This window comes from Pinus tabuliformis, chromosome 7 (genome assembly GCF_031772625.1).
Source record: "Pinus tabuliformis cultivar Carrire ecotype Pingquan chromosome 7, CPIR1, whole genome shotgun sequence".
NCBI classification, from domain to species: Eukaryota; Viridiplantae; Streptophyta; class Pinopsida; order Pinales; family Pinaceae; genus Pinus; species Pinus tabuliformis.
Window position 1 is genome coordinate 818323258 of NC_142293.1, and position 11682 is coordinate 818334939.

The 11682-nt window shown below is 34.3% G+C and overlaps 1 pseudogene; it reads left to right on the top strand.

Annotated features, from left to right (window-relative positions):
- Positions 1 to 10756: 10756 nt before the first annotated feature.
- Positions 10757 to 11395, top strand: LOC149250110 (isopentenyl-diphosphate Delta-isomerase I pseudogene; annotated as a pseudogene).
- The last annotated feature ends 287 nt before the right edge of the window (positions 11396 to 11682 follow it).

The window sequence follows — 11682 nt, forward strand, 5'->3', positions numbered from 1 at the left end:
GCAGAACATCTTTGTTTGTTCATCTTAAACCATAGTGAATATACAACATCCATTTTGCCCAATGCCCCATTGACAATGAACTTTATTAAGAGCAATCAAAGACCAGAAATATGGAGATCTTAGGAGCCATGAAGTACAACATATGAACCATTTCAAAATCAAAGTGAAAACTCAACATTGCAGGCCAATATTGGAAAGAATGCATCCCAAAGAGTATTCTAAGCGCTTGATCATGATTGCTACCTTTATGTGTATATATTTTGATCAAGTCAAAGAAGAGAGCAATGTTCACTTTTCATACATTCAAGCAAATCTTCAAACACTATCAAACTGACTTGCAGAACGATTGCACCATAGATGCCCTCATTGTGGACATAACATTGCTTGCTCCACACAATTAAGGTGGTATGTGTGGAGAGCGGCATACTCACAATAATCATGTCAACAAGATGAAATGTGCCACACTGTGACTATGGCCATCCTTAGTGGTGTCTGCTTAATCAATGGGATCAGGGATCATGGAAGACATGTTATTCAACTCATTTGTATTTGAATGAATTGGTTACTCAACAAATGGTTTGGTACACACACCATCACATCACATCATGTGACATCCACCAATGACAAATATACCAATCTATGTCCCAGATGCTAAGTTGCAAACCATATAAGTCATTGCAATATCATCCACATTCAACTCATGCAGAACCTTCAAAGGATTTGCATGGCTAAGATTGTTGAATAGTTAGAATATAATCAAGAAAGAAGAATCAAAACTATAAAAAGATGCTCCTTAGTCCACAATATCAACATACAATAGGTTTGTAAAATGGAGACAAAATGCATGATGCATTGAGTCATTATGGGATTATATGGTATATAATTGAGTAAAATCTATAGAAATTAAAGGTTCAGGTTCCCAATGTATTTTTTATTTTTTTGGGGAAGAAATACATGTGTGATAATGTTTATTGGACTATGAAGAGGGTAAGTGTGTTTTAGTGGCATGGAAATAGCTAACATAGGGAATAGAGATAAAGGCTAGAGAGGATGAGATTGCAATGTTTGACCAAGGGGAACCATTGGTTGGACTAATGAGATCGATGGTGGAAAAGGATATACTTGGATGCAATAAGCCATGAGTTTGGAGCCAACCTAACTACATTTAACAACCCTATACATAGAATGATTCTCATCTTGTAATGTGGTTAGAAGGCTTAAGGAGCTAATAGCCTTAAAATAGTTGACTCTATCATAACCAAGAGAAGCATACCAAAATCCAATAAAGGTATGGAGCCTTAATTAGGAGACCAAATTAGGGAAGCCATGCATCATTATTGAGAAAGGTTAATAATCTCATCAAGACCAAGTACATATGAAAAGGGGATCCTATCCAAGAATCTCAAAGACTACTGAAAATTGTATTAGGAACTTTTGAATCTTTGGGTGTGGATGAAGGGGCGAATTTAACAAAGTCAATTCTCAAAGAAGGTAGAAATAGACGAGAGATGAGAAGAAGGATTGTTTGTATGACACATTGTATGGCGAAGGAGTACCAATTTTGAAGGTAAAGAAAAATGGGCCAAATGGAGCAATGTAACCATGGAAACTATACAAGGAACAATAGTGGAAATATGAGTGAGGAAAATATAAACAGAGTAATACGTGAGTACCTAAAAATGGTCATCGTTATCTCGATTGCAAATTTTGATAATATATTGGAATCTAGCATATAAAACAATGTCAAACAATTGACCTCACTCCTATTTGTCAAATTCTAAAATATTCTCAAAATTTGTAATCGACTTAAGTTCAAGCCCCAAAAATCAATTTTGTAGTTAAAAAGGTGTTGTTTTATGTGTCTATTGAATGAAACAGTCTTAAAGGACATGATCCCTCTTATTTTTCTAGGTTATGGAAATTTAATATAATGGGAGAGGATCCCCTCTAAAAGGCTATGGAATCATATTTTATAGTGAGGGAGTGGATTTATGTTAGGCTATGGAAGCGTATTATATACAGAGGGAGTGGATTAATTTAGGCTACAAAATCCTACAATATAGTGAGAGAGGGGAGCATATTCCTATGGTGGTTATGCAAGCCTATTTATATAGAGATGAGCATATACCTAGTCTATGTTACTAGAAACAAATCAAGATCCTTTGTTTCCAAAAGAAAACATATGGAAAATGGAACAACATGGAAAACTATGTTTTCCTCGATCGTTTTCATTTCTCAATCTACGAAACTAGTTTCTCCATAAATGGATGGTTTCTTGAAACAATTTTTTTTAGAAACGTGATTTCATTCCTCCTTAAAGGAGCTCATTTCTCTCGCGTCTCCAATTGATCCCATTTTTAAATGGCACGTAAATTTAATAAGTTTAGTTTGTATATTAATGAGTTTTCGTTTGTAGTTTTAGCAAACAACAATTAAACTGTAGATGAATTTATTGTTGCATTTTGTTATAGTGGTTGCCAAGCGAGAGACTAAAGTGCATACTCGACTCGCACAGGACAATTCACATAGAGCAGACTCATAGAGGATTTGGAGGTACATAGCAAGGTGCTCAAGGAGATAAGGAGATTATTCCATTGAAGCGTTATCAAGGTATTTATTATGTGCTCACTCACACCCAAACGTTTTTGATGTTCAGCCTCTCAATTAGAAATTTGGATGTAATTCTTTGGTCACACAATTTTTAGTTTGACTTTTCCTTGGTCAAACTAGATTAAAATTTGAATTTCTATTTCAATAGAATACTTGGAGGTAATTAACTGAAATGACATGTCTATTGTCACTCAGTTAACTCAGTAAATTTGAGTTGGAGAAGCTTGAGTTCCGTTCTACATGATTGATTGTTAATTTTTAGCAATCTATTTAAGTTAATTTTTAGCAATCTATTTCAGTTAATTTGAGTTATTGTCAATTTAACTAATTCTAACTGTCAGACGAACTTGTGGAGGTCAAGTTGTGGAAGTGGAACTTCAACCAAAATCAATGATCAACCAATTAACTTATCAATCAACCCAAAATAATTGTTACATGCATAGAATTCGAGTTACCCATTTCAGATGGAGATTCCAAGGCAGCGTACTATCAGTTGTAGCATATTCCCATGTGTACAGATGGTGCATGCAGTCAGAGATTGACCTAAGTCTATTGTGCAATTCCTTGGTATGAAATTCCTAAAAAATAGGGGCAATTTCCCAAGGGAACAACGCAAGGAAATAGGAGCTTGGGAAGGCTTGAAATTGGCTAAGTATTGGGCCAAGTTCAGTCAGCCAAGAAGAGGGATAGACTATACACTTGTAGAGTGTGCTCAGGCTTGAGCAAGCATTTTATTTCTTCTCTATTCTATGATTAATGCAATATAGATAGTAAGGGGTTTTGAGCAGTTGTTTTCCCCTAGATAAATCTTTGTGCATGTGTGATGTTTCCTTTTGCATGTCTATGATTCTTTCTTTTGATGGTGAATTAACTTCCGTAGATGAGTAGAGTAGCCTCAAGTCTTGTGATTTAGAAAATTTCATGAGAAGTATTGAATCTACACATTAATTTCTACAAATGACACAATATGACATCACATGTAATGAATGCCCCAATCCAATAAAACCTTTAATGAATATCATAATGTGAGATCACATTAATGAATATTGCATTGCAACATAAACATTAACACTGCAGGATGAATGCCACATTTTGAAATAACCATTAAGAAATGTTACAACCGAACAAAACCCTTGATGAACATATAAATATTAAAAGAACAATAACTAACACGCACACACATGCCCAGATTTTCACAAGTACAATATTGTATATTCCATATGAGAAACATATGTATATTGTCAACACTATCAGCATATTCCATGTCACTTGTTGTAATTGAGCCTGTGTGGGGAAAGTTTCTATTCCTTGCTCCCAACCACTCGGGATAACCTCAATTGACACACACCTTTATGTTTATTGAATTATGTCTACTTCGATTAATATTAAAATATATATATCATTTTATAAAAATTAAATGATCTAAATTTAAAATTTATTATTCTTAATTATAAAAATATAATTTTATAATATTATATCATATTTAATAATATTTTAATAATCTATATAAATTTATATAACTATTATAAGTTACCCCACATATATATATATATATATATATATATATATATATATTCGGTTTATTATGGAAATTGATTCAAATATTCTTTTATAACTAATACATTGATTTTTTAAAAAATTAATCGTCACATAAATATGAAATTAGAACATCTTAATATATCACTAATATATTAATTAATGAACCCCAATTACTATTTCTACTAATTAATATCATATTAACTATGCTTATTAATATATATTATTATTTACTATAAAAAAATATAGTAAAAATATTTATATTATATTAATTATTTTATTAAAATTATTAATATATTATTAATTAATATAATATTAAATATGCTTATTAATATATATTATTATTTACTATAAAATATATAATAAAAATATTTATATTATATTAATTATTTTATTAAAATTATTAATATATATCATTTTCTTAATAGACAATTTATAGCACAAATATGAATGTGAATATAAAACCCAAAAAATGATACAAATTATTAGCTATAAATAATTCATTTATGCTAGAAATGTGAACCTTAGTAAGACAAAAGAGTATGGAAATGTTTTGTTACAAATACATTGCAGTAAAAATGTGAACGTATATAAGATAACGAGCGTATAGAAATGTGAATCTTAGTAAGACAAAAGAGTATGGAAATGTTTTGTTACAAAGACATTGCAGTAAAAATGTTAACGGATATAAGATAACGAGAGTATAGAAATGCGAGTAGAAATGTATGTTTGAAATGTGAATGTGTATAAGATAAATGAATTACGAAAATGTCGTATATGAATAGTTTATATGAATGGTTTATAATGATTAAGAATATGTATTTTTTTTTGTGATAGGTTATATATTTATATTTATAGTGGGTAGGTATGTATATTTTTCACAAATTTAAATAGTCAAATTATTGTGTAAAGGCATATTCATTGTCTTATAAACAAAGGGTTTTATATATCAATTTTTTGTTTAGTTTGACAACTTAAAAATTCATAGGGTTTCAAGTTCAAGGAATATGTTCGTCCTGTCATGATAAGGTTCGAAGAGTAGGGGCCCCCACTCACATGACACCTTGGCTCTTGCTTTAATATATAGAGTATAGTAGAAATGTGAATGTCCATAAGATAGAGAAATTATGAAAATTATTTGCTATGAATGGTGTATAATGGTGAAGAATATGTACTTCTTTGCAAGATGCCATACATTCAAATTCAAAGTGGGTGGGATATGGATATCTCTCATAAATTTAAATAGTCAATTCATTGTAGAGATGCTTGTAGGTTGTCCTATAAACAACATGTATCATATATCAATTTAGTGCTTAGTTTGGAAAAAAATTAAAAATGCACGTGAGTTCAATTCTACGGAACATGTTTAACTCGTTGTGATAACACTAGCATAGTAAGGCCCCCACCCACATAACATCTTGATTTTTACTAAGTCATATATTATTAATATATCTGGTTTACCCGCTATTAAATATATTAACCTTAAACATCTTCCATATTACTCAAACATTAACCACATTAATATTAATATTACAAACAAAGAGAATATATTTTCCTAAAAACAATCTATAATAAAGATAAAATGTGAACTTAGATAGGATATAATCAAACATGAACTGGCATAAGATAAAAAGATTATGGAAATGTTCATGTTGGAAGTAATGCTTCCGTGTTTTGTTGTGAGTTCCATCAGTCTAGAAGTTGTTGATTTCTATGTTATGAGTTGGAGATGAGTTGGAGTCATAATCTAGATGTGTCGAAGTTAGTGTGTTATGTCCTTTATATTTGTATATCTTGTGATCAATAAAACAATGAGTGTGATTTTTGTTGTGTATGATTCTCTCTCTGATCTCACTCTCTCAATTTTTCTAACATGGTATCAGAGCAATAAAGCTTAAATCTGAGAGGTCAGATCTGGATTGTTAAAGCCCTTGTAATCTAGTTTTGTGAGATTTATTTGTTTTAAAGTCGTTGTGTGATGCATTATCAAGATCTATCATAAACAATATGATGTTGCCGCTGGAATCTTCACATTCAATATTACTTTAATCGAGAGCTACAATAAAATCCGCGTGTGCATATTGAGTATAAGAAAGAATGGTAGTGGAGATGTGTACAATTGATTCAATTATATACATACACGTATAGAGCACGCATAAAAAATAATATCTTTCCAATTGTGATATTTGTGACTCTTCTCCAACTCTGTTTCCTATTCTCCTCAGAGAAGCTTTGAGAGTCGGGGCTTGGGTTTCTTTATCTCTTTACCAATCCGATCTAAGTATCAATTCCCATTCTCTGCACATTATTATTATTGGAGCCATGTAATATTATGATCCCATCAGAACCCCAATACAGTAAATGAATGCAGCGGCCACTTAGTTAATATTATGCTTTTGTAATATCAAAAACTTGCTAAGGGAGAGGTTCAAGACCGAGAAGTGCATTGTTAGCTTTGTTCCGGGGTGTAAGAAATCCAAGTTCAATTGGGGTTGATGCTAGGGGTAAAAACCCTACCAGATCGATGAATCTATAGAGTTTTCAAAGACTTGAGATCATTGTAGCAATATTTGTGGACAATGAAAAGAAAAAATGCCTCCGCATAAGAATCATTGCAATATGCTCTATAGGTTTGGTGGTAAAGGCATGATCGTGGAGCATGAGATCTAAAATTAGGCTACTATGGAAAGACGCTGCTAGCAAAAGAGAGAGATCCAGATCAGTAGCTCCTTCAAGCATCATTGTCATCCTGAATTAGATTCTCTAGAATTTCATCCAAAGCCTCCTCTAGCATGAATACCTCCAATACACAACAAGTCTATAGTGTCACTGCCACAGCCAGATCCGACCAACTTTCCAACTACCACAACCAGATTTGGCCACCTAAGGAATATCTTCCACCACAACTTCCTCTGCGTCAGCGAGTCTCACAACCATTAGGATTGAGACTGTTAGTTATGAATCATAATTTAGAAATTATTGGCATCGTCAGCTTGTTGATGTTTGATTGGTATATTTGAGTTTCTTTTTTTTGGGTTTGGGTATTATGTAAGAAAAAAAAAATTATGATAGTTCCTATTGGTGTTTGTGTTTTTATTGGTTATAAAAAGGGTTTGTGGTTCTTAAACTGGAAGCCCCGATGTCCGAAACATCAATTATTGTGTGTTAGAAAGGTCAAGGCTTGAAGACCTCCAATACACAACAAGTCTATAGTGTCGCTGCCACAGCCAGATCCGACCAACTTTCCGACTACCACAGCCAGATTTGGCCGCCTAAGGAATATCTTCCACCACAACTTCCTCTGCGTCAGCAAGGCTCACAACCATTAGGATTGAGACTGTTTGTTATGAGTCATAACTTAAAAATTATTGGCATCGTCAGCATGTTTAAGTTTGATTGGTATATTTGACTTTCTTTTTTTTGGGTTTGGATATTGTGTAAGAAAAAAATAAATTATGATAGTTCCTGTTGGTGTTTGTGTTTTTATTGGTTATAAAAAGGGTTCGTGGTTCTTAAACTAGAAGCCCCGATGTCCGAAACATCAATTATTGTGCGTTAGAAAGGTCAAGTTGTTTTATCAAGTTTTGAACACATTCGGAATCCATACCTCGATCCTAGCAAGTGACAGATAGCCGAAAGTGAAATATTTGATAGATGGTGGTTGGTCGATAAGATGGTTCATTACTTGATGGCTCTTATCGCGGAATCCCCAACGAGCCGAGTTTCGAATAGTTTTTATCTTGCAATGTTAATCAACATTTATCAGATGCAGTTACATTTTAAATGGATGCCAAGTGACATCTCGAAGATGTGGTAGTGAAAGAGCAGTGTTTGCGAGATTCCGAAGTGGATGTGAGTGTTGATCAAGAACAGTGAGACAAATTATCTTTTTTTTTGTAATATGTGTTTTTCATGTACGAATTAAAGGAGGGTGTTGGAAGTAATGCTTCCATGTGTTGTTGTGAGTTGTCGTTGTGAGTTCCCAAGCATTAGTCTAGATGCTGTTGATTTCTATGTTATGAATTAGAGATGAGTTAGACTCATAATCTAGATGTGTCGAAGTAATTGTGATATGACCTTTATATTTATATCTCATGTGATCAATAAAACAATGTGTGTGATTTGTGTGTCTAATTATTCTCTCTGCCCATCTCCCTAATTTTTCTAATAGTTCATTGTGAGGAGAGGTCTCCTTCGAGTAGGGAAAAGTCAATTATATGTAAGGTACACCGAAGAGCGAAAATAAGATAAATAAATAATGTTATACAATTAGGATAAATAAATATCATTATATTCACGAGTCAACCAATGTGTGTGTATATATATATATGTTTTCAAACAAAAGTGATTTGATTAGTATTAATTGTAATCTACCTAGTCATTCAGCTCCCATTTTAACAGATAAATAATAACATTTTGGTATGATTGTAGAAATCTAAGCAACTTATTAAATGAGACTTGAAATTATTCAACATTATTAAGAAATATTCATCATTCCAGAATTTACTTGGTCTTTATTAAATGCAGAATTTTAATTTTATTTTACCTAAATTTGTTGATTATTAATGAATAAATGCATGATGTAGATCATTATTTAACGGATTCGTTAAACATGATCCACGTCGTCCAGTGAATGTGTTATGTATATAAAATGCATTGGATAGAACATTAATTAACTTATTTCTTATGCAGCATCTATAGTAACCCAAATGTTGTAAATTTTATCCTCACAAGACTCCACCAAATTTGTAGAATCACTGAGCTTTTTGTCACTATAGCGGTATTAAACACAGTCCAAACTCGTGAAGAAAATATACATCAATGTTACCCGCTCTTTACTAATGTACCCACTGAAGAGCTTGCATTGAGCGACATTGTCTATTGATGTCAAGCTTATGTGGAGGAGCTCTTGCAGGAGCTCTTGCATTGATGGAATATTAAATTGCCAATTCTGTGTGATACAAGTGAAGGTCATTGTCGGTGGAGGCCAAACCTTTCTATGATCTATGAGCGGATCATCGTGTGGTTGTTGTTGTTAGCCGAGGGTGTAGTTGTTGTGAGTGTTTGGGCATGAACCTACTTTAATGAGAGTGCCACCGAATTGAATGTGTAAGAGTTCATTAGTGGCAGCAACGACGACCCATCCTGGTTGCGAGGTATTGCCTTGCAAGGTCTGGAGGGTATAATTTCAGATTCTGGAAGTGATATAGTGAGCGGTGAGGCTATTGCAATAAGCCAAGGGCGTGTGGAGTTGGTGTGAGTGAGCCCAGCATGTGTGGAATCGAGTTGTGAAAGAGTAAGAGAAGTTTATTTTTTACATTTGATGTGTGTTGCATGTCTCAGCGTTGAGTTGTGTTACAGAGTGACAGTGGAAGAGGCGTACGAAAGCCGATCAACTACCTATCTGGTCGTTGTTCAGAAGTGATGTGTGAAAGAAATAAGTGCAGTAACTCTCGAGTTGAGCATGTGTATTACTGCTAGAGTTGTGGTATAAAAACTTATAATTGTCTTGATGTTGGACAAGTCATGGAGTGTTGTGCGAGGTTTGAGCCTAATTGAAACCTGGTGAGCCGAAAGCCTATGTATCCAGAAGAGTCCTGGCCTATGTATTGTATTGCGACTTTGGAAGAGTAGTGGACCATCTGTTGACGAAGTTGACTGGAGAGGTGTGTGACAGTGCCTAATCACTAACCTGTGCACCTAGAGAACAGTTGTGTGCTCTGGAGAAGGATTGATGGTCCGTCTTCGATTTGTGTTCGTCGTGTTGAGACTGTAGAGAGGTATGTTCCAATCGGCCTAACCTGGTGGCAGTTTCAATTCTACTCTGCCACAGCCTGCATGGAATAGACCTATGGGCAACGTGCAAGAGATGAGTGTCTGTCCGTATGTGGAACATTCTTGAGGAGCATTTAAATCCTTTGGTTGAGTTGTGGGAAGCTTGCTTCCAGCCTGTTTGAGCCACGCATGTGGAGAAGGCACTGTGGTGTTGGAACGAAGTTGCGGGTGCATTCTGTAGTTGACCGAGGTTTAGTTTATGGTTAATAAGAGGCGTAGTGAGCCTTGTGATGGGTCTCTTTCGACTGTAGTGTCGGTTGAGCTGAAGTGCGTGGATGAAGGCATCGATATGTTGAATCCAATATGGAGTGTAAAGGAGCAGCTGCAGTGGAATGTGTGAAGCATTTCATGTCTCCTTTTCTTTGTTGAGTTGTTTTTGTTGTGTAAGTAGCCACGTTGAAATGCATCCTTTGTGTTATTGAGTTGTTCTGGTGGTGTAAGTGGCCACGTTGGAATGCAGGTTCGATCAGTGATATTCCTCTATTAGGAAGTATTTTTAGGTCGGGAATGAGTTCAATGAGTGGGATAAATATTTTCTCGAGCATTTTTTACCTTGATATTTGTGATATTCCTCTATTAGGAAGTATTTTTAGGTCGGGTAATTTGATTGAGGTAGTATTTTTTATTCAGAAGAATTATTCGATAAAAAAATGGTTTTATTGATGAGCATGAATATCAGGAGGTGCAATATATTCTACATGCTCCTGTAATCAGTGAGGGCAGAACTTGCTTCTCCCAAAACCCAATTGTTAGAAATTTGATTGGATTTACTTCTAAGATCATTGTGACAATGAAGGATATGACCATGGATGTTGTTCAAAGGTCATTCATGTTCGAAGATGAGTGCATTTTGGTGGATGAAGAGGATCATGTCATTAGTCATGACTCAAAATACAATTGTCAGTTGATGGAGAAAATAGATTCAGAGAATCTATTGCATAGAGCTTTCAGTGTGTTTCTATTCAATACACAATATAAATTGCTTCTTCAACGATGTTGTGCAACAAATGTAACATTCCCTTTAGTATGGAAAAATACTTATTGCATCCATCCTCTCTACAGGGAGTCTTAGCTCATTGAGGAGAAAAATATAAAGGTCAGAAATGCAACCCAAAGGAAGTTGTATGATGAACTAGGCATTGTTGTAGAAGATGATCCAATCAGTCAGTTTGTGCCACTTGGCTGCATACTTTATAAGGCTCCTTCTCATGGAAAGTTAGAAGAGCATGAATTGGATTACCTTGTTTTCATTGTTTAAGATGTTGCCTTGCATCCTAATCCGGAAGAGGTTTATGATGTTAAGTACATAAGAAAAGAGCATTTGAAGGAGCTCATAAGGAAAGCAAGAAAGTTGAAGATGAAACTACACCAACAAATGAACAAGCATGGACCCTTTAGCAAGAAGGAAAAATGAAAGCTTTGTTATCAAATTTTTGTTTACTGTTGTAAGCCTAGCTAAGACAGAGGCCGGCAGGCAAGTTAAAGTATAGGTCATGATTAAGGGGATGTCTTATAAAATCAAGACATCATCCCTCAATGTTCACATGACGAGGAGTTGTTGATGTGAGATAGTGAGGAATTAATAGTCAGTGGGAGTCAACAAGTTTTAGATAGATAATAAATATAGTCAATGCAATCCCTGTAGATTCTTTCACTAAATTGATGTATAAATTTCGATGACTTAATTGCAATTATCAAGCT